The 24813-nt window shown below is 39.7% G+C and overlaps 2 long non-coding RNA genes across 2 annotated transcripts; one reads left to right on the top strand and one right to left on the bottom strand.

Moving 5' to 3' along the window:
* The first annotated feature begins 7948 nt into the window (after window positions 1–7948).
* Window positions 7949–9921, top strand: LOC133541411 (uncharacterized). The gene is made up of 3 exons (XR_009803871.1): window positions 7949–8592; window positions 8696–8825; window positions 9656–9921. It is a non-coding gene; the product is annotated as an uncharacterized LOC133541411 (long non-coding RNA).
* A 6694-nt stretch (window positions 9922–16615) lies between these two features.
* Window positions 16616–18576, bottom strand: LOC133541399 (uncharacterized). The gene is made up of 3 exons (XR_009803865.1): window positions 17945–18576; window positions 17712–17841; window positions 16616–16881 (listed from the first exon to the last, which is right to left on the bottom strand). It is a non-coding gene; the product is annotated as an uncharacterized LOC133541399 (long non-coding RNA).
* Between the last annotated feature and the right edge of the window lie 6237 nt (window positions 18577–24813).

Here is a 24813-nt window from a genome sequence, read left to right as displayed (position 1 = left end):
AGTTTGTGGTGAACTCACCTATTTCTCGGGCTGAGGTTGCCGAATATCATTAAGAAGCCCCTCCGGCGTAATCTCCTCTCCAGTACACCTGACAAGACCTCACCTGGAAGGCTGAGGACTGTGATAGTTGGAACACACCCTCTGTTTCTTCTTCTTAAAGAGAGGAATCACCACCCCGGTCTACCAACGAAGAGGTACCGCGCCCAAAGTCCATGTGACGTTACAGAGTCTCGTCAACCAAGACAGCCCCACAGCATCCAGAGCCTTAGGGAACTCCATGCGGATCTCATCCACCCCTGGGGCACTGCCACTGAGGAGCTTTTCAACTACCTCATACACTACATTGCCTAAAGAATTTGGCCACCTGCCTTGACTCACATATGAACTTGAAGTGCCATACCATTCCTAACCCATCAGGTTCAATATGATGTCGGTCCACCTTTTGCTCCTATTACAGCTTCAACTCTTCTGGGAAGGTTGTCCACCAGGTTGCAGAGTGTGTTTGTAGGAATTTTTTACCATTCTTCCAAAAGCGCATTGGTGAGGCCACACACTGATGTTGGTCGAGAAAGCCTGGCTCTCTGTCTCTGTTTAATTAATCCCAAATGTGTTTTATCGGGTTCAGGTCAGGATTCATTGCAGGCCAGTCAAGTTCATCCACACCTGACTCTGTCATCCATGTCTTTATGGACCTTGCTTTGTGCACTGGTGCGCAGTCATGTTGGAAGAGGAAGGGGTCCGTTCCAAACTGTTTTCCACAAGGTTGGGAGCATGGAATTCTCCGAAATGTTTTGGTATCCTGGAGCATTCAAAGTTCCTTTCACAGGAACAGAGTGGCCGAGCCCAACTCCTGAAAAACAACCCCACAACATAATTCCTCCTCCACCGAATTTCACACTCGGCACAATGCAGTCCAAAATGTACCGTTCTCCTCGCAACCTCCAAACCCAGGCTCATCCATCAGATTTTGTGATGGAAAAACGTGATTCATCACTCTAGAAAACACTGCTCCACCGCTTTAGAGTCCAGTGGCGACGTGCTTTACACCACCGCATTGAACACTTTGTATTGGACTTGGTGATGCATGGCTTCGATGCAACTACTAGGCCATGGAAACACACGTCATGAAACTCTCTGCGTTCTGTACGTGGGCTAATTGGAAGGTCACATTAAGTTTGGAGCGCTGTCGCAACTGACTGTGCAGAAAGTGGGCGACCTTTTGCACTATGCACTGACCCCTCTCTGTCAGTTTATGTGGCCTACCACTTTGTTGCTGAGTTGCTGTTGTTCCCAAATTCTTCCATTTTCTTACGATAAAGTTGACTTTGGAATACTCAGGAGCGAGGAAATTTCACGACTGGATTTGTTGCACAGGTGGCATCCTATGACAGTTCCACGCTGGAAATCACTGAGAGCAGCCCATTCTTTCACAAATGTTTGCAGAAACAGTCTCCATGCCTAAGTGCTTGATTTTATACACCTGTGGCCGGGATAAGTGATTAGTTCACCTGATTGTGATCATTTGGATGGGTGGCCAAATACTTTTGGCAATATAGTGTACGTGCACACACACGAAACCCACGTGTAATAAAAATTGACTGTAAAACAAACATCCATTTTCTTGTCCCTGTCGGGGTTGTGGGGGGTGCTGGAGCCTATCTCAGCTGCATTCGGGTAGAAGGCGGTGTACACCCTGGACAAGTCACAACCAACACAGATAGACAGACAACATTCACACTCACATTCACACACTAGGGACCATTTAGTGTTGCCAATCAACCTATCCCAAGGTGCATGTCTTTGGAGGTGGGAGGAAGCCGGAGTACCCGGAGGGAACCCACGCAGTCACGGGGAGAACATGCAAACTCCACACAGAAGATCCCCGAGCCTGGGATTGAGATCCGGACTACTCAGGACCTTCGTATTGTGTGGCAGATGCACTAACCCCTGCACCCCCGTGCCGCCCATAGACTGACATTTATCCATATGTGTACTCGTTTCGCCCAATGTGCGTATTCAAACACGTCAGTCAGAATTTACTGCAAATATGCTAAGATTCTTACTTGTTTTTCTTTCTTTCTAGTGATCCTTCAATGTCAAAGTCGTCTGGGTGTTTTTTTTTTCCATGTTTTGCGGAGTAGCGTACCAACATCTGCAAGTTCCTCCTCCGTCCTATGTCAGTGAGGGCATTGTGTCTGCACTCGTCAGCCTCATTATTATGTTCTGTCTGGCGGGCGGGCCTGGCTGGTGGTCTTGATGTGAACTTGATGCTCACGAAGTCATGCGGCTGCCTGTGATGTGGGGAGCGTCAAGGGGCTTGTGTTGAATCTTTGCAAGCCACTTGTCAGCGCCTCTAATGAAAGTGGCGCTTCTCCCCCCCAACCCCCCCGCACCTCGGTGGCCTCTTTTTCATTAGCGGGGTCAGAGGCCGTCGCCGAAGGCTGAAACTAAACGGATAGACGGGTGAGAAAGATGGGGAGGGGGTAAACATTTGGTAGCTAAAAAGCGGACATTGTTAGATCAAACGTTTTGCACAAATATTGAACATGAAACCCATGAATCAAAGACATAAAGTGTTGTCTATCATGTCCGTGGAAACACAGATGTGGTCCAAAAAGGGTAAAAACGCCATCCCTTTCTTCTTCGCCTTCACCCCCGGCCCCTTGCACATGAAAGGGGGCCGCACAGGGCCTAAGGATGGCCAGTGGGGCGTGTGCTATGCGAGGGCCCCAGGCCCAGACACAACACAACACACACAACTCCACAGGCCTCCACAGCTGGGCTGGAATGTGACCCGCTTCAGATTTTAAGGCCAGACGGGGCCCATTTGGTGTGTGTGTGTGAAAATAAAAGACATCAACCTCAGACAGACCAAATTGCCCTCTATCGGGGATATTCAAATAAAGTGTTTTGGGGGCCCGCATAGCTAGAAAGCTTCTTCCATCACTATTACTCCTATTCTGTATATCCCGGAGAACCAAGATATACTTATTTTTGTCAGGGCTATAGGAGTACTCTGCTGGTTTTTTTTTGGCAAAAAAAAAAAATCAGAATGTACTGTAAAAATGTGTGTCTTACAGAATGAATAGCCTGAATGTTAAAAAAAAACAAGAGAGGACCTAAAATAGAGCCTTGAGGAACACCCCCTGTAAACTTTAAGACATGTGTCGTACTTGGTCATTTCGCGATATTGCTTTATTTTTGCTGAAAGGATTTAGTAGAGAACATCGACGATAAAGTTCGCAATTTTTGGTGCTGATAAAAAAAGCCTTGCCTTTACCGGAAGTAGCAGACGATATGCGTGTAGAGCTCCTCACATCTGAACATTGTTTACAATCATGGCCACCAGCAGCGAGAGCTATTCGGACCGAGAAAGTGACAATTTCCCTATTAATTTGAGCGAGGATGAAAGATTTGTAGATGAGGAAAGCGAGAGTGAAGGACTAGGAAAAAATTAAAAATAAAATAAAATAAAAAAAGGACTAGAGGACAGTGGGAGCGATTCAAATAGGGAAGATACTGTGAGAGGCGCCGTGGCAGCCGTGGGGCAGGCAGGACCACTCGGCCAGGCCCAACCGCAACAAGGGATAGAGCCATACCGCTTTGAACCCAACGCTGACGGTGACGGTCAGGAGGACGCTGCTGATATAGGTGCTGGAGTAGCACACGACATAGATCGCCTTCAGAATACAGAATGGTAAAATGTTATTTATTTTTCGAAATGATGGCTGCATAATACACTGTACTTTGTGTGTGTGGTCCAATCCAACCGTGTTCGCTTGACATCTCTGTTTCATTGTAAAGCTTGACTGTCATCTTTCGGGAATGTAAACAATGAAACACCGGCTGTGTTTGTGTTGCTATAGGCGGCTGCGATACACCTCTTCCCACCTTCTTCTTTATTGTCTCCAATGTTCATTGAACAAATCGCAAAAGATTTACCAACACAGATGTCCAGAATACCGTGGAATTTTGCGATGAAAACAGACGACTTAATAGCTGGGCACGATGCTGGCAGAAAATGTCCTCTACAATCCGTGACGTCATCATACCAAGACGTTTTCAGCAGGATTTTTCAGTGCGAATATTAAAATTGCACTTTAGTAAGTTAACCCCGCCGTATTGGCATGTGTTGCAATGTTAATATTTCATCATTGATATATAAACTATCAGACTGCGTGGTGGGTAGTAGTGGCTTTCAGTAGGACTTTAAGCAAATGACTCCTGACTGCATCTGAAGCAAAAAAGCTACAACAACACCTTAGTTACTAGTGTTGTCCCGGTACCAATATTTTTGGTACTGGTATCAAAATTATTTTGATACTTCTCGGTACATTTCTAAATAAAGGTGCTTTATTTTAACAAAAAAATCTTAGGGTACATGAAACGTATGTCTTTTATCGAAAGTTTGTCCTTTAATAAAATAGTGAACATACAAGAGAACTTGTCTTTTATTAGTAAGTAAACAAACAAAAGCTCCTAATTTAGCTGCTGACATATGCAGTAACATATTGTGTTATTTTCCATTCTATTATTTTGTCAACATCATTAAGGACAAGTGGTAGAAAATGAATTATTAATCTGCCTGTTTATTTACTGTTAATATCCGCTTGCTTTCTATTTTAACATGTTCTATCTGTACTTCTGTTAAAATGTAATTACCACTTATTCTTTTGTTGTTTGAATACTTTACATTAGTTTTAGATGATACCACAAATTTGGGTATCGATCCGATACCAAGTCGTTACAGGATCAAACATTGGTCATATTCAAAGTCCTCATGTGTCCAAAGACATAGTTCCTGACTTCATAAACATAATTGTGGAGGGGGGCGTGGTCTGTTAGTAAGGACGGGCCTCGAAATCAGCGGCGGGTGAGTAGATTGCCCAGCTGGGACTGGTTATCTAATCATCTGTCGCCGTTATTAGCAGCAGCCGGAACAAGCCATGTTGTTGGGAGTTGGAAAGAGAGAGACACATGCACAGAACCAGAAGGCATAGACACGTCGGACTGTAAAGTCCTCAAAATATATATACTGCTGAAAAGCAAACGAGACTTGTGCATGTCAATAAAAGACCGGCTCAAACCTGTAAGAAAGATCTATTGGACTCAGGAGAACCCTCACAGCAGAGTGACTTCCATATAAATATACATTTAAAACAAACTAAAGAAGATGTTGTGATGCCAAATAAATATTGACATAATCATAGTAGTACTTGGTATCATTACAGTGGGGGTTAGGTGTAGATCCACCCATGGTGTTTGTTTACATTTTGAGTGAAGTGAAGTATGTTTAGCTATTCCCCGTCTTGCAGGGATGATACTTGTAAGAAACGTACTTTATTGGTGGACCAGTACTTTTCAGAGTACAGTACCGAAAATGATTCATTAGTATTGCGGTACTATACTAATACCGGTATACCATACAACCCTATTAGTTACATTACGAAAAACATTTTGTAAAAAGGAGAGGACTTAAAGTGGTGCCTTGAGGAACGCCTCAATTATGTAAATCACAAGTCTGGACTCCAAGTGTTCTATGTTTGCTCGCAAGGTTAAAGCTTCAAGTGGTCCAAGTTCCCCTTTACAAAATGAGCACTCTAGTGTTTTTTTTTAGGAATTTCCTGCAAAAAAGTTTTGTCCCTCAAGTTTTGACCTGAACTCGAGGGCCGGAGTGACTTGAAAAGCCCTGGTCTGTATGATCAACTTTAGCAGGGACAACCATCACAAATCTCCTATAAATCATCTTTATTCGTTCATTATTGTTCCATTTGGACACTAATACATCACAGTTAACATAGAAATATATTTTTAGATGTACAGCTGTACGTACTGCATACACTGCTCTATGAGACGTAAGAGACAAATAAATACCGAGTAGTTGATGTACACAATCCTGTAGAGTAAATGATTCCATAATGAAAGGAATCAAAGAGCTTATGGTTTCTGGTAGACATTCACAACATAGTACTACTTGGGGTTCAACACAAAAAAGTCTAAGAGAAAAATACACCTCAGAAGTCAAGCAGAACTTCGAAGCTGAACATCTGCAAAGGGGTCTCCCATTACAACGTTTCCATACCGAAATTGGAGACTTGAGTATCTGCCGAAATCAATCGGATACGATATCAGCGCCGATCAGACTCCATGTTTTTATTATTTTGTAGTGTGAAATGTTAAACAACGGAAAACAATAGGTATGACGAACACTAATCTTATGATGGTAGTTGTTTTGGCGAAACCTGGTGGTCACAATATTTCAATAAGCTAATGACGCATTAAACTGAATGATGCGGAAACGTTGATTGTTAGTAAACACTTTCTACTTTGTACGTAGAATTTCCAAAAAGAATTATTTGGCACAGTTTTTTATTGACAGATGTCATGTTTTAAACTGCAATATTGTTCAATTATAGAAAGTTATTATGAATGTCTAGCTTGTGCGCTATTGTATGCTTAGCTGTTGTGTAGCGGCTAGATCCTAGTAGCTTATAGCAAACCATGTTTACCTTTTATAAATGACTTCCCTAAACTTATGAGTTTATCAGAGGACATTCAGCTGTTGACTGGCTGTCCAGCTTTGCACAATTAATGTCTAGCTTGTGTGCTATTGTATGCTTAGCTGTTGTGTAGCTGTGAGCTCCTAGTAACTTGTAGCCAACCTTGTTTACCTTTTATAAATGACTTCCCTAAACTTGTGAGTTTACCGGAGGACATTCAGCTATTGACTGGCTGTCTAGTTTTGCACAAGTAATGTCTAGCTTGTGTGCTATTGTATGCTTAGCTGTTGTGTAGTGGCTAGCTCCTAGCAGCTTATGGCCAACCATGTTTACCTTTTATAAATGACTTCCCTAAACTTGTGAGTTTATCGGAGGACATCCAGCTGTTGACTGGCTGTTCAGCTTTGCACATTTAATGTCTAGCGTGTGTGCTATTGTATGCTTAGCTGCTGTGTAGCTGCTAGCTCCTAGTAGCTCATAGCCAACAGAGAAGTTAAGTCCCTACCTTTAGTCAAAAGTGATTTATGACCCCTCATAAACAATGATTTATGACCCCTCAAGGTCAAAGGTCAATGATTTATGAGGGGTCAAGTTCAAAGGTTAATGATTTATGAGGGGGTCAAGGTTAAAGGTCAAAGTCAAAGGTCAGGTTCAAATGTCAAGGTCAAGTGGGTGTGGCTTACCCGGAAGAGGGTGGAGTTAAGACCTGCGGTGGGAGTGGTTAAACCAGGAAGAGGGTGGAGTTTTAAACAGAAAGAGGGCAGAGTTAAGACCTGCGGTGGGAGTGGTTAAACCAGGAAGAGGGTGGAGTTAAGACCTGACAGGGAACAGAGGAGGGTTCAGTTTTTTTTAAGAAAGCAATGTCATCTGAGCAGCATGTGACCATATATTTGATAGTTTAAATGTTTACGATCGTTTGAAACAACTTCCAGATTTCGATGTATTGATGGCTGGGAATGTTACGTGTGGAGATGTGGACACGCACGCACTTCACACACACACACACACACACACACACACACACACACACACACACACACACACACACACACACACACACACACACACACACATTCGTACGCACTGTTATTACCATGTTATTAGACATTGTCTTAGTCATTATTTGGAGCTTTATACGTTAGCGTAAAGACTTTGTTCGATTCGGTCATGATTTGTGAAACGCCTGTTTCGATTGATAAAAATAATAAAACTTACATTGACGCTCCGCAAAAAAGTCGAGTGTTTCTAAATCGTATTCAGTTTTCAGCTAAAAGAAAGAAGAGACGGAAGCCCTTTCTCGATATTTTCATCGTTATCTACCGTGGATTGGGAAGTTTTTGGTGGACACGCACACACGCACACACACGCACACACACACACACTTCACACACACACACACACACACACACACACACACACACACACACACACACACACACACACACACACACACACACACACACACACACACACACACACACACACACACACACATTCGTACGCACTGAAACAACTTCCGTACCTCACGAAAACATATTTAAACAGATGGAAAAAACTATCGCAGAACACAGTGTCACGTAGCAACTGGTCTTTACGGTCGTTTGAATCAACAGGTCAGTTTGGGGGACAAAAGGAGGGTTCAGTTTTTACTGACTTCCCATCTGACAGTTTAAATGTTTATGACCGTTTGAATCAACAGGACACGCACGCACACACACACACACGCACGCACACACACACACACACACACATACACACACACACGCACACACACACACACACACACACACACACACACACACCATTACCTCTGCTTTACCATGTTATTAGACATTGGTTTAACTCCATTTAAGCATTTAAACGTTAAAAGCATTGCACTTGTACGACGTTGTAATACTTTTTTTTTACCAGCCGATGACGACGAAGTGAAAGACGATGAACTTTGCTTAAACAGTCTTACAAAGTTGGAAGATGATTATCGAGGTGTGTTTAAACCTTCGAATTATTTAATATTGTGTGTATTCATTATTTTGTTTTATAGAGGATTTGCCGTAAGATCCTAACGCGATCGTTTTAACACAATCGCAGTCTGGTGAGTCAAATGATTCTCATTTTACAAGAAAAAAAACATGCGGTATACAATACATATATACATATATTTACTTACATCTCCGGCTCGCTGGTCTCCCTTAAAGCTGGCGGGTCCGTCAACGGCCGTTCCAGGCAGAGGAGAAGGCTTGATTGTGCCAAAGACTCCAGACATCGAATCCTTGCTCCGAGGGGAAATCATCGAAAACGACGGTGAATGTCCAACAGGCACCCGCTGTAAGTTTTTCTCGTTTTCTGTAAGCTTTTTTAAGATTCTCAGGAGCTTTAAAGAGCTCCTCTCATTCCAATGTCTTTCGCTCAAATGAATTTCGCGCCTAAGGGGAATGGGCGGGGACTGATTCCGGAGGTGGGCGGTTGTTTCCGCCAAGCAACCTTCTGGTTGAAATGGAGTGTGGATCAAGATGGATCCCTACTCTATATTCTTTTATTTAACCCAATGTTTTTTAAATACGTGTATAATGCTTTATATCCTATGTGTTGTGAATTCCATCCTACAATATCTTCCAAGGAACCCAAAGAAATGTTACCACACCTCCCGCTTTATTTATTCTATAGATTGCCTGAACTATTTCATAAACTAAATCTTGTCTTGTTTCTGATGCTATGTTTTTTATGCTCATCAATGCACTGTTGGACTGCGAGCACACAACTACTTTCCTTGCTTTGTTTTCCTCTATCCAGTTAACTGCCATATAAATTGCTACCAATTCCTCCGTAAAAACAGATAGTTTATCACTGATTATTTTATTTAATACTATGTTTCCTTGTGGGATAACTGCTACAGCTCTTACCTTTATTTTTTTTTATATAGTTTTTGATGCATCCGTATATATCATATCTCAATCCATTTTTCTATCCGGTAACTATTTAAATTTCTATTCTTTAGTAATTGCATGTTTTCTTTTGGGTTATCAAACATCCACGGTGGTATTGCAGGCATTGGTACTGTAGGACTAACTTTAATATTGTCAATTTTAACTTTATTACATATGTCTCCTATAATCCACCCAAAACTATTCTTTTTTGTTTTCTCTTTTTCTTGGCAGATTGGTAACACTGGACAAGTCGGATATCCTTGCTTGGATCCTTTTAAAGTTGCCCGATAAACTGCTGAGAGTTGATCTCTCCTCTTGTCCAAAGGTTTTTCGTTCATTTTTACTTGTAATACTGGCACTAGGGTTGATGTAGTAGCTCCACAACATAACCTTAAAGCCTGTGACTGGATCCGGTCTATTTTCCCAAGTCATGTTTTTGAAGCAGATTGGTAAATAATGCATCCGTAATCAATAACAGATGGAATTAAAGTTATAAATATATACATGTATTGTTTTCAACGTTAACCTATCAGCCCCCCAATCATTACCCCTCAAAGACCTCATTATATTTAACACCTTTTTACTTTTTCCCCTATTTTTTTATTTTCCGGAAGGAACACTCCTGAAGGAATAAATAAAGTACTATCTAATCTAATCTAATCAAATCTATTTTGCTGATGTGGGTTGACTAGTTCATATTTTTATCAAACCATATTCCTAAATATTTAAATACTTGTACCTCTTCTATATTTTCACCTTAGAGTTTTTATTTGGAGCTTGTTTGGTACTTTTGTCTTTGTAAAATGTATGACTTTTGTCTTTCCAACAGAGAATCTTAAACCTCAAGCCGTTCCCCAGTCTTGAACATTATTTACCACTTTGTTAGTTTTTTGATTATTTCTTTTGACTCTAAATAATATACTAGTCTTTCATTAATCTTTTTTTTTTTCCATTACTTTTCCCCAAATTTATAATTTCCTGCCTCTTCCGGGTCTTACCCTGACTTGCATATTGGAATTGTTACCGCTAATTTTCCCCTCTGGCGGTCATTCTCCTTCTTCATATATCCTGTCATATCATTTCAAGACCACTTCTTTGACGATGCCACCTAAGTTTTTGATCATTTGATAACCCGCTAGGTCTTTCCCCGGTGACGTATTTTTAACCTTTTTCAAAATTCGAACCATTTCATTCAAAGAAAATGTCATATCCATAGTGTTGGTAAAGCTATTATCGTTGTCTTCCATCATTTCCCCAATATTTAAACTCATTGTTTTTTCTCTCTTTTGTTTTTCCACATTTCTCAAATTATCATTACTGTGCACTTTAACACATTTTTTTTGCTAAAGGTTCTGCTGTTTCTTTACCCGTGACTACATCTTCTTTAATAAATGTGGCACATCATCCTCTTTACCCTTCATTCCTATCTTTACGAATCGTTATATATCCTTTTATTATAAAGTTTAATTTTGGCTTCAGCCCTGTTTCTTGAATACAAATTATACATGGTTTAGTTTTCATATTTTTAATATATCCCTTTAATTCATGTTCGGTTGCTATCAAACTTCTGGCATTCCACCGGACCATTAACAGGGTGTTGGAATGTGGTGACATGACTCCGTCACGTCTACTCTCCGTAGTACAGCTTGCACCCGGTACCAAGATAGTTCTTTCAACAACTTTGATGCTGCTTTGACAATTATTTTGATCTTCTCAGTCTTATTTTTACTTTCATTTTGTATCAAAGCTGAGTTGTGCTCTCTGGTTTATTTTGCAAATGAACCGACAGAACATGATCATGTACAAGACTCGCCTACCCACAATGCACTGCAACCCAACGCTCCTGGTCGGATGTTTTTTTCGGGGTTCATGGAGAGATGCGGTAAAGAGTGGTAGCCAAGACACACGGTCACACACGGTCACACACGGTCACACACGGTCACACACGGTCACACACGGTCACACACGGTCACACTCGGCAATTATTTTGACCTGGGGAGCAGATATAGAGGAAAAAAAATTTGTCTGGGGGGCCGGGATATCTGATTTTCAGGTACAAAAAACTTCACAATGACACAAAATAAACACAACAGTTAAACCTCACACTAAAAACAAGACATTGACTTGTACGTTCAAAAGACAGAATAGAACAAGTCAAGACATGCAATGCCATCTACAAAATGTTATGTAAATGTTAGTCATTACACACGCGGCTATGGTTTTGATGTATTTGTTGCAGACATGTTTACGTCAAGTAACATCACATGGTTCCATTTGCACCTTTCAACAAATCTGAAAAGGAATATTAAGAAGTAAAACTTATATTTAATCCTACCTCTTCTCCGAGCACACGGTGACCGTACATACGGGTCGAAAAATGTTGACCTAATTCAGCATTTCTCAAAGTGTGGGGAATAGAGACATGACAGGTGGGGCGCGAGGAAAGGGAGGAAATTTTTTATTTTTGATTTTTTTTTTACTATGCTTTCATTTTCTATACACACTGTAAATCACTTTGTGATTCTGTCTGTGAAATCCGCCGTATAAATAAATGTAAATTACTTATTTTTCCTGTAGGCTTTAAATTTCTCGGCAGGAGCGAAAGTTTGACAGACATAGCAACAGTAACTTTTGCAGGCAGGTCTAAGAGGAACAAACTTTCGCGCGGATGGGTAGCAGGCTAATGTGCGAACCACAATTACACAAAATGGATACATTTGCAACTCGCACCTCAAAGGTCTGCGGAGAAACAAAAATATGATGGGTCTAATCAACCAAAAAGTCAACCTAAAAGAAAATATGGCGAAGGGTATCTTGCTCTTGGATTCACGGCAGCGGAGGTGGGGGCAGAGGAGAGACCCCTGTGTGTTCTTTGTCTAAAACGGCTAGCAGCAAACAGCATCAGGCCCAACAAAGTAAAGAGACAACTCGAGACCACACATGATGTCCAATAAATTGTTTTGTTGGGGCGATGGGGGTAGGTGGGCCTTGAGTCTAAAGTGGTGATGACAGAAAAAAAAAAAAGTTTGAGAAGCCCTGACCTAATTGTACGGATCTCACTTTAAACGGCAAACCGATCATTTAAATGTTTTCACTTTTGAATATGAAACGAGGAGTAAAATGTACAATGTACAATATTATCAATTATTTCACAAGGACATGTTTTAAGGATATTGTACAGTATCATTAAATCTAAAATGAATGTGATCACTTTCAGGATCATTTTATTTTTAGCCAGTAAACAACTGTTATGTACTTTTGAATCGGGTTTTCAAAAAAAAAAAAAGGGAGGGACAATCAAGGATCAACAATGGCATGACTTTCACTAACTTGCGTGAGGTCAAAAGACAAGAGATTTTAGACCAATGCTGCTTTGGATCTGTTCCTGCTAAACTAGTAAGTGACTTTCAATGCTCAAATCAGAATAATAATACTAATTTTAGCTACTGGAAATTTGTGTGGTAGCAATAAATACCCACCAGCGCGATACTTTGCAGTTCCACACTGACCAACCACGCAACAAACTCAAAAGAACTGTACAAGGAAAAAAACAATGCAGTGACTTCAAACTGCAAATATAAGGTTTGAGTAAAATATGCAGGTTGGTGTGAATGTTGTCCGTCTATCTATGTTGACCCTGCGATGAGATGGCGACTTGTCCAGGGTGTACACCTCCTTCCACCCGATTGTAGCTGAGATAGGCGCCAGCGACCCCCACGTCCCCAAAAGGGAATAAGTGGTAGAAAACGAATGTAGGTTCCTACTGTGGAAAGTTCAGTAATACAGAATCATTGTGGCATTATCGTGTCAGTTGGACGCTATATGCGCTAGTCCTCATGGTAAATGTGGTTTTGCTTTTGGGAAAACGCCATCGCTTTGGTTCACTGGTGCGGCCAATATAAACCAAAACTGAAAATTCTTAAGTGGGGCTTTAAGTAGAGTTTATAAATCTTGTATCTGTGCCACATATAGCCTTATTTCAGTGTCAACAGTCTCCAGCTTACTTGCTACACATGTTTTGGCTCTGCCCATCCCTGTGCAGTTATTGGACCGACATTTTTAATACTTTGTCTGATGTTGTAATTACCTACTAGGCCTTCTTTGCCTTTATTTGTTGTTGTATCTTTATGTTAGCAATTGGGACTTTTTGAATGAAATTGTCTGTGGCTCCATGTTAACGAAGTTGCCTGTACTATTTGACTGATGCATTTTATTGATTGATTTATTAGCAGTAATTGCACAAAGGCATTCTTCTTATTTTAGTTTTCTGACAGCACGTAGGCGTTCGCATCAACTTTCGTCTTTTTAACAAATGGGTAAAGGGGGAATGATGTATGCCGTAAAACTAGTTGGCACATTTAATATTTAATAATAATGAATATTGTAAAATTCTATAATTTTTGTTATTTAAAGGGGAAAACCCGATTCAAAAGTACATAACAGTTGTTTACTGGCTAAAAATAAAATGATCCTGAAAGTGATCACATTCATTTTAGATTTAATGATACTGTACAATATCCTTAAAACATGTCCTTGTGAAATAATTGATAATATTGTACATTGTACATTTTACTCCTCGTTTCATATTCAAAAGTGAAAACATTTAAATGATCGGTTTGCCGTTTAAAGTGAGATCCGTACAATTAGGTCAGGGCTTCTCAAACTTTTTTTTTTTTCTGTCATCACCACTTTAGACTCAAGGCCCACCTACCCCCATCGCCCCAACAAAACAATTTATTGGACATCATGTGTGGTCTCGAGTTGTCTCTTTACTTTGTTGGGCCTGATGCTGTTTGCTGCTAGCCGTTTTAGACAAAGAACACACAGGGGTCTCTCCTCTGCCCCCACCTCCGCTGCCGTGAATCCAAGAGCAAGATACCCTTCGCCATATTTTCTTTTAGGTTGACTTTTTGGTTGATTAGACCCATCATATTTTTGTTTCTCCGCAGACCTTTGAGGTGCGAGTTGCAAATGTATCCATTTTGTGTAATTGTGGTTCGCACATTAGCCTGCTACCCATCCGCGCGAAAGTTTGTTCCTCTTAGACCTGCCTGCAAAAGTTACTGTTGCTATGTCTGTCAAACTTTCGCTCCTGCCGAGAAATTTAAAGCCTACAGGAAAAATAAGTAATTTACATTTATTTATACGGCGGATTTCACAGACAGAATCACAAAGTGATTTACAGTGTGTATAGAAAATGAAAGCATAGTAAAAAAAAAATCAAAAATAAAAAATTTCCTCCCTTTCCTCGCGCCCCACCTGTCATGTCTCTATTCCCCACACTTTGAGAAATGCTGAATTAGGTCAACATTTTTCGACCCGTATGTACGGTCACCGTGTGCTCGGAGAAGAGGTAGGATTAAATATAAGTTTTACTTCTTAATATTCCTTTTCAGATTTGTTGAAAGGTGCAAATGGAACCATGTGATGTTACTTGACGTAAACATGTCTGCAACAAATACATCAAAACCATAGCCGCGTGTGTAATGACTAACATTTACATAACATTTTGTAGATGGCATTGCATGTCTTGACTTGTTCTATTCTGTCTTTTGAACGTACAAGTCAATGTCTTGTTTTTAGTGTGAGGTTTAACTGTTGTGTTTATTTTGTGTCATTGTGAAGTTTTTTGTACCTGAAAATCAGATATCCCGGCCCCCCAGACAAATTTTTTTTCCTCTATATCTGCTCCCCAGGTCAAAATAATTGCCGAGTGTGACCGTGTGTGACCGTGTGTGACCGTGTGTGACCGTGTGTGACCGTGTGTGACCGTGTGTGACCGTGTGTCTTGGCTACCACTCTTTACCGCATCTCTCCATGAACCCCGAAAAAAACATCCGACCAGGAGCGTTGGGTTGCAGTGCATTGTGGGTAGGCGAGTCTTGTACATGATCATGTTCTGTCGGTTCATTTGCAAAATAAACCAGAGAGCACAACTCAGCTTTGATACAAAATGAAAGTAAAAATAAGACTGAGAAGATCAAAATAATTGTCAAAGCAGCATCAAAGTTGTTGAAAGAACTATCTTGGTACCGGGTGCAAGCTGTACTACGGAGAGTAGACGTGACGGAGTCATGTCACCACATTCCAACACCCTGTTAATGGTCCGGTGGAATGCCAGAAGTTTGATAGCAACCGAACATGAATTAAAGGGATATATTAAAAATATGAAAACTAAACCATGTATAATTTGTATTCAAGAAACAGGGCTGAAGCCAAAATTAAACTTTATAATAAAAGGATATATAACGATTCGTAAAGATAGGAATGAAGGGTAAAGAGGATGATGTGCCACATTTATTAAAGAAGATGTAGTCACGGGTAAAGAAACAGCAGAACCTTTAGCAAAAAAAATGTGTTAAAGTGCACAGTAATGATAATTTGAGAAATGTGGAAAAACAAAAGAGAGAAAAAACAATGAGTTTAAATATTGGGGAAATGATGGAAGACAACGATAATAGCTTTACCAACACTATGGATATGACATTTTCTTTGAATGAAATGGTTCGAATTTTGAAAAAGGTTAAAAATACGTCACCGGGGAAAGACCTAGCGGGTTATCAAATGATCAAAAACTTAGGTGGCATCGTCAAAGAAGTGGTCTTGAAATGATATGACAGGATATATGAAGAAGGAGAATGACCGCCAGAGGGGAAAATTAGCGGTAACAATTCCAATATGCAAGTCAGGGTAAGACCCGGAAGAGGCAGGAAATTATAAATTTGGGGAAAAGTAATGGAAAAAAAAAAAGATTAATGAAAGACTAGTATATTATTTAGAGTCAAAAGAAATAATCAAAAAACTAACAAAGTGGTAAATAATGTTCAAGACTGGGGAACGGCTTGAGGTTTAAGATTCTCTGTTGGAAAGACAAAAGTCATACATTTTACAAAGACAAAAGTACCAAACAAGCTCCAAATAAAAACTCTAAGGTGAAAATATAGAAGAGGTACAAGTATTTAAATATTTAGGAATATGGTTTGATAAAAATATGAACTAGTCAACCCACATCAGCAAAATAGATTTGATTAGATTAGATTAGATAGTACTTTATTTATTCCTTCAGGAGTGTTCCTTCCGGAAAATAAAAAAATAGGGGAAAAAGTAAAAAGGTGTTAAATATAATGAGGTCTTTGAGGGGTAATGATTGGGGGGCTGATAGGTTAACGTTGAAAACAATACATGTATATATTTATAACTTTAATTCCATCTGTTATTGATTACGGATGCATTATTTACCAATCTGCTTCAAAAACATGACTTGGGAAAATAGACCGGATCCAGTCACAGGCTTTAAGGTTATGTTGTGGAGCTACTACATCAACCCTAGTGCCAGTATTACAAGTAAAAATGAACGAAAAACCTTTGGACAAGAGGAGAGATCAACTCTCAGCAGTTTATCGGGCAACTTTAAAAGGATCCAAGCAAGGATATCCGACTTGTCCAGTGTTACCAATCTGCCAAGAAAAAGAGAAAACAAAAAAGAATAGTTTTGGGTGGATTATAGGAGACATATGTAATAAAGTTAAAATTGACAATATTAAAGTTAGTCCTACAGTACCAATGCCTGCAATACCACCGTGGATGTTTGATAACCCAAAAGAAAACATGCAATTACTAAAGAATAGAAATTTAAATAGTTACCGGATAGAAAAATGGATTGAGATATGATATATACGGATGCATCAAAAACTATATAAAAAAAAATAAAGGTAAGAGCTGTAGCAGTTATCCCACAAGGAAACATAGTATTAAATAAAATAATCAGTGATAAACTATCTGTTTTTACGGAGGAATTGGTAGCAATTTATATGGCAGTTAACTGGATAGAGGAAAACAAAGCAAGGAAAGTAGTTGTGTGCTCGCAGTCCAACAGTGCATTGATGAGCATAAAAAACATAGCATCAGAAACAAGACAAGATTTAGTTTATGAAATAGTTCAGGCAATCTATAGAATAAATAAAGCGGGAGGTGTGGTAACATTTCTTTGGGTTCCTTGGAAGATATTGTAGGATGGAATTCACAACACATAGGATATAAAGCATTATACACGTATTTAAAAAACATTGGGTTAAATAAAAGAATATAGAGTAGGGATCCATCTTGATCCACACTCCATTTCAACCAGAAGGTTGCTTGGCGGAAACAACCGCCCACCTCCGGAATCAGTCCCCGCCCATTCCCCTTAGGCGCGAAATTCATTTGAGCGAAAGACATTGGAATGAGAGGAGCTCTTTAAAGCTCCTGAGAATCTTAAAAAAGCTTACAGAAAACGAGAAAAACTTACAGCGGGTGCCTGTTGGACATTCACCGTCGTTTTCGATGATTTCCCCTCGGAGCAAGGATTCGATGTCTGGAGTCTTTGGCACAATCAAGCCTTCTCCTCTGCCTGGAACGGCCGTTGACGGACCCGCCAGCTTTAAGGGAGACCAGCGAGCCGGAGATGTAAGTAAATATATGTATATATGTATTGTATACCGCATGTTTTTTTTCTTGTAAAATGAGAATCATTTGACTCACCAGACTGCGATTGTGTTAAAACGATCGCGTTAGGATCTTACGGCAAATCCTCTATAAAACAAAATAATGAATACACACAATATTAAATAATTCGAAGGTTTAAACACACCTCGATAATCATCTTCCAACTTTGTAAGACTGTTTAAGCAAAGTTCATCGTCTTTCACTTCGTCGTCATCGGCTGGTAAAAAAAAAGTATTACAACGTCGTACAAGTGCAATGCTTTTAACGTTTAAATGCTTAAATGGAGTTAAACCAATGTCTAATAACATGGTAAAGCAGAGGTAATGGTGTGTGTGTGTGTGTGTGTGTGTGTGTGTGTGTGTGCGTGTGTGTGTGTATGTGTGTGTGTGTGTGTGTGTGCGTGCGTGTGTGTGTGTGTGCGTGCGTGTCCTGTTGATTCAAACGGTCATAAACATTTAAACTGTCAGATGGGAAGTCAGTAAAAACTGAACCCTCCTTTTGTCCCCCAAACTGACCTGTTGATTCAAACGACCGTAAAGACCAGTTGCTACGTGACACTGTGTTCTGCGATAGTTTTTTCCATCTGTTTAAATATGTTTTCGTGAGGTACGGAAGTTGTTTCAGTGCGTACGAATGTGTGTGTGTGTGTGTGTGTGTGTGTGTGTGTGTGTGTGTGTGTGTGTGTGTGTGTGTGTGTGTGTGTGTGTGTGTGTGTGTGTGTGTGTGTGTGTGTGTGTGTGTGTGAAGTGTGTGTGTGTGTGCGTGTGTGTGCGTGTGTGCGTGTCCACCAAAAACTTCCCAATCCACGGTAGATAACGATGAAAATATCGAGAAAGGGCTTCCGTCTCTTCTTTCTTTTAGCTGAAAACTGAATACGATTTAGAAACACTCGACTTTTTTGCGGAGCGTCAATGTAAGTTTTATTATTTTTATCAATCGAAACAGGCGTTTCACAAATCATGACCGAATCGAACAAAGTCTTTACGCTAACGTATAAAGCTCCAAATAATGACTAAGACAATGTCTAATAACATGGTAATAACAGTGCGTACGAATGTGTGTGTGTGTGTGTGTGTGTGTGTGTGTGTGTGTGTGTGTGTGTGTGTGTGTGTGTGTGTGTGTGTGTGTGTGTGTGAAGTGCGTGCGTGTCCACATCTCCACACGTAACATTCCCAGCCATCAATACATCGAAATCTGGAAGTTGTTTCAAACGATCGTAAACATTTAAACTATCAAATATATGGTCACATGCTGCTCAGATGACATTGCTTTCTTAAAAAAAACTGAACCCTCCTCTGTTCCCTGTCAGGTCTTAACTCCACCCTCTTCCTGGTTTAACCACTCCCACCGCAGGTCTTAACTCTGCCCTCTTTCTGTTTAAAACTCCACCCTCTTCCTGGTTTAACCACTCCCACCGCAGGTCTTAACTCCACCCTCTTCCGGGTAAGCCACACCCACTTGACCTTGACATTTGAACCTGACATTTGAACCTGACCTTTGACTTTGACCTTTAACCTTGACCCCCTCATAAATCATTAACCTTTGAACTTGACCCCTCATAAATCATTGACCTTTGACCTTGAGGGGTCATAAATCATTGTTTATGAGGGGTCATAAATCACTTTTGACTAAAGGTAGGGACTTAACTTCTCTGCCAACCATGTTCACTTTAATAAATGACTTCCTTAAACCTGTGAGTTTATCGGAGGACATTTAGCTGTTGGTTGGTTGTCCAGCTTTGCACAAGTAATGTCTAGCTTGTGTGCTATTGTATGCTTACCTGTTGTGTAGCTGCTAGCTCCTAGCAGCTTATAGCAAACCATGTTTACCATTTATAAATGAATTCCCTAAACTTGTGAGTTAATCGGAAGACATTTAGCTGTTGACTAGCTGTCCAGCTTTCCACAAGTAATGTCTAGCTTGTGTGCTATTGTATGCTTAGCTGTTGTGTAGCGGCTAGCTCCTAGTAGCTTATAGCAAACCATGTTTACCTTTTGTAAATGACTTCCCTAAACTTATGAGTTTATCAGAGGACATTCAGCTGTTGACTGGCTGTTCAGCTTTGCACAATTAATGTCTAGCTTGTGTGCTATTGTATGCTTGGCTGTTGTGTAGCTGCGAGCTCCTAGTAACTTGTAGCCAACCTTGTTTACGTTTTATAAATGATTTCCCTAAACTTGTGAGTTTACCGGAGGACATTCAGCTATTGACTGGCTGTCTAGTTTTGCACAAGTAATGTCTAGCTTGTGTGCTATTGTATGCTTAGCTGTTGTGTAGCGGATAGATCCTAGTAGCTTATAGCCAACCATGTTTACCTTTTATAAATGACTTCCCTAAACTTGTGAGTTTATCGGAGGACATCCAGCTGTTGACTGGCTGTTCCGCTTTGCACAATTAATGTCTAGCGTGTGTGCTATTGTATGCTTAGCTGCTGTGTAGCTGCTAGCTCCTAGTAGCTTATAGCCAACCATGTTCACTTTAATAAATGATTTCCCTAAACTTGTGAGTTTACCGGAGGACATTCAGCTATTGACTGGCTGTCTAGTTTTGCACAAGTAATGTCTAGCTTGTGTGCTATTGTATGCTTAGCTGTTGTGTAGCGGATAGCTCCTAGTAGCTTATAGCCAACCATGTTTACCTTTTATAAATGACTTCCCTAAACTTGTGAGTTTATCGGAGGACATTCAGCTATTGACTGGCTGTCTAGTTTTGCACAAGTAATGTCTAGCTTGTGTGCTATTGTATGCTTAGCTGTTGTGTAGCTGCTAGCTCCTAGTAGCTTATAGCAAACCATGTTTACCATTTATAAATGAATTCCCCAAACTTGTGAATTAATCGGAAGACATTTAGCTGTTGACTAGCTGTCCAGCTTTCCACAAGTAATGTCTAGCTTGTGTGCTATTGTATGCTTAGCTGTTGTGTAGCTGCTAGCTCCTTGTAGCTTATAGCCAACCATGTTTACCTTTTATAAATTACTTCCAAACACTTGTGAGTTTATCGGAGGTCATTCAGCTTTTGACTAGCTGTCCAGCTTTGGACAAGTAATGTATAGCTTGCGTGCTAATGTATGCTTAGCTGTTGTGTAGCTGCTAGCTAATAGTTTCTTATAGCCAACCATGTTTACCTTTAATAAATGACTTCCCTTAACTTGAGAGTTTATCGGAGGACATTCAGCTGTTGACTGGCTGTCTAGTTTTGCACAAGTAATCTCGAGCATGTGTACTATTGTATACTTAGCTGTTGTGTAGCTGCTAGCTCCTAGTAGCTTATAGCCAACCACCTTTTACCTTTTATAAAAGACTTCCCTAAACTTGTGAGTTTCCTGGAGGACATTTAGCTGTTGACTGGCTGTCCAGCTTTGCACATGTCTAGCTTGTGTGCTATTGTATGCTTAGCAGTTGTGTAGCTGCTAGCTCCTAGTAACTTGTAGCCTACCATGTTTACCTTTTATAAATGACTTCCCTAAACTTGTGAGTTTACCAGAGAACATTCAGCTATTGACTGGCTGTCTAGTTTTGCTCAAGTAATGTCTAGCTTGTGTGCTATTATATGCTTAGCTGTTGTGTAGCTGCTAGTAGCTTATAGCCAACCACGTTTATCTTTTATGAATGGATTCCCTAAACTTGTGAGTTTATCGGAGGACATTTAGCTGTTGGTTGGTTGTCCAGCTTTGCACAAGTAATGTCTAGCTTGTGTGCTATTGTTTGCTTAGCTGTTGTGTAGCTGCTAGCTGCTAGTAGCTTATAGCCAACCAGGTTTACCTTTAATAAATGACTTCCCTAAACTTGTGAGTTCATCGGAGGACATTTAGCTGTTGACTGGCTGGCCAGTTTTGCACAAGTAAACAAACACGCTGCAGGAACACTGTATCAGAGATTCTAGATTCAAGCCGATATCATCCGTTATTCTTTTTTGTTATCATTGCTAATATCGGAGCGATATGCAATATCAATATCGGATCGGTACACCCCTAGATGAAAGTAGATTTTTTTTTTAATAGCTATTTTGCAGTATAGCTAACATCTATTTATGCTGCTTTTGCAATTAGAATATTAAACAGTTACATTAAAAATTGCATAGTTAATAAAGATTATATAATGGGGAAAAAATGAATTGACTCTAAATAATGTCTAACGGGGGGAAAAAACATTTTAAAATGACAACAATTTGGAAATCAACCAGCGTCACGGAAGCACATTTCTGTTGCCAAAGCAAGATGCTAACTTTTATTGAGTAAACCCGAACATTATTCTGTATAGAGTGTGTCAAGTTTAACGAGTTAACTCGTTAGTGATTAATCCCAAAACATACGCAGATTAATCAAGCAATTTATCTTGCCTGGAATTTGCATTTGTGTCAAAATATTTGCATTTTTAAAGTTAATTTAAGTAATTTGGTTAAGTACAAAGAATCACAATTTAAAAGTGCGATTAATCTGATTTTAAATGATATATCATTTGACAGGACTATTTTAAATGGCTTTAAAGTGTCGGAGACAAGATCAGTTTTCGATCTTTATCTCCCCCACCCCACCGTTTAACAGTTAACTTGAAGCAAAAGGGAAACAAAAGTTGTTCAATGCTCAGAAATAATCTCCAATAATCTGCGTTATTACTACACATATCCTGCGAGATTTCAAACCAACCTTCTGACAGTTAAATCAAAAAGATTAACTCTCGTAGTCAGCATTTATTCTGCTTTTTGAGGTACCTACTTCCTCCAAAGGATTCATAAAGAGAACCGAACTGAAAAACTTGTCGTCTCGTAAATATAATAAGCATATTGAAGAAGAAAGAAGCTGCTAAAGCTTGCACATAACTGAAGTAACTTTGGAAAAATAAAGGTTTCTTTATCTTTCTCAAGCTGTTGCACTCATACTTTTATAAAGCCCCGATTTTAGATGATAACTTTTAAAGGGGAACATCATCCACAATCTTTATGTTAAGTTAAAGTACCGCTGATCGTCACACGCACACGAGGTGTGGTGAAATTACCCTCTGCATTTGACCCATCCCATTGTTCCAAACCCTGTGAGGTGAGGGGAGCAGTGAGCAGCAGCGGTGGCCGCGCTCTGGAATCATTTTGGCGAGTTCACCCCCAATTCCAACCTTTGATGCTGAGTGCCAAGCAGGGTGAGACGGGAAAACGCACCGTTCTCTTTTATATTTGTTATTAATAGTGAAAAACTGCTAGTACAAGGCGGCTAACGGGGAGTCATCTACTGCACCTATAAAAAAACATTCAAAAACCGCCGTTAACGCTCATTTTACATGCTGTGAGCTGCATAGTAACCAAGTTATAGCAACTCTGGTATTGTAAGAGCTACCACAGAGGAACTACTTTTCTGGCGTAGTGACCACAATCTTGTAGACAGCTATTGGCTACTAGCATTAGTTTCAACCCGCCATTAAATAAAGAAGGACCATTAGCGGCTGCAGTGAGAGTCCACATTGAAAGTCACTGTTACCTGTTCTTATTCGAAACGTTTAGCAATTGTGCTACATGATAACGCTTCGAGGCTAACAATAGTGCTACATGATAACGCTTCGAGGCTAACAATAGTGCTACATGATAACGCTTCGAGGCTAACAATAGTGCTACATGATAACGCTTGACGGTCTGCCACTAGTGGTATAGCAAAATCAAAAGTGCTCTCTTTGTATTTTTTGCGGATAGCTACTGACCGAAATACTGTAAATACTGCATGTAATCTTGAATGCGCCTGTGTGGACAGCGTGTATATACAAGGGTGTTGAAGGTTTTCTAGAGGGCTTTATAGGGGTTAACTGTATTGTTAGCCGCCTCTTACTAGAATTGTTTTACTATTTCGAATTTGTTGCGGATAGTTACTGTTGCTATGTGTCTGTGAAAGTCATGTGTTATGGTAATGATTAGAATGAGCGAAATACTGTAAATATTACATGTAATCATGAATGTGCCTGTGTGGACAGCGTGTATATATATATATACACAAGAGTGTAGGAGGTTTTCCATAGGGCTTTTTAAGTGGACTAGATCATATCTGAATTAACTGTATTGTTAGCCGCCTCTTAATAGAATTGTTTTACTATTTAGAATTTGTTGCCGATAGCTACTGTTGCTATGTGTCTGTGAAAGTCATGTGTTATGGTAATGATTAAAATGAGCGAAATATTGTAAATATTACATGTAATCATGAATGTGCCTGTGTGGACAGGCACATTCATGAATTAACAATACAGTTAATTCAGATATGATCTATTCCACTCAAAAAGCCCTATGGAAAACCTCCTACACTCTTGTGTATATATATATATATATATATATATATATATATATATATATACATATATATATATATATATATATATATATATATACACAAGAGTGTAGGAGGTTTTCCATAGGGCTTTTTAAGTGGAATAGATCATATCTGAATTAACTGTATTGTTAGCCGCCTCTTACTAGGATTGTTTTACTATTTAGAATTTGTTGCCGATAGCTACTGTTGCTATGTGTCTGTGAAAATCATGTATTATGGTAATGCTTAAAATGACCGAAATACTGTAAATATTACATGTAATCATGAATGTGCCTGTGTGGACAGCGTATGTGTGTATATATATATATATATATATATATATATATATATATATATATATATACATATATATATATATATATATATATATATATATATATACACACACACACACACAAGAGTGTAAGAGGTTTGCCATAGGGCTTTATAGGTGGAATAGATCGCGTCTGAATTAACTGTATTGTTAGCCGCCTCTTACTAGGATTGTTTTACTATTTAGAATTTGTTGCCGATAGCTACTGTTGCTATGTGTCTGTGAAAATCATGTATTATGGTAATGCTTAAAATGACCGAAATACTGTAAATATTACATGTAATCATGAAT

The sequence above is a fragment of the Nerophis ophidion genome, linkage group LG23 (genome assembly GCF_033978795.1).
Source record: "Nerophis ophidion isolate RoL-2023_Sa linkage group LG23, RoL_Noph_v1.0, whole genome shotgun sequence".
NCBI classification, from domain to species: Eukaryota; Metazoa; Chordata; class Actinopteri; order Syngnathiformes; family Syngnathidae; genus Nerophis; species Nerophis ophidion.
Note: the sequence above shows the minus strand (reverse complement) of the source record. Positions and strands in the feature narration are given on the sequence as shown.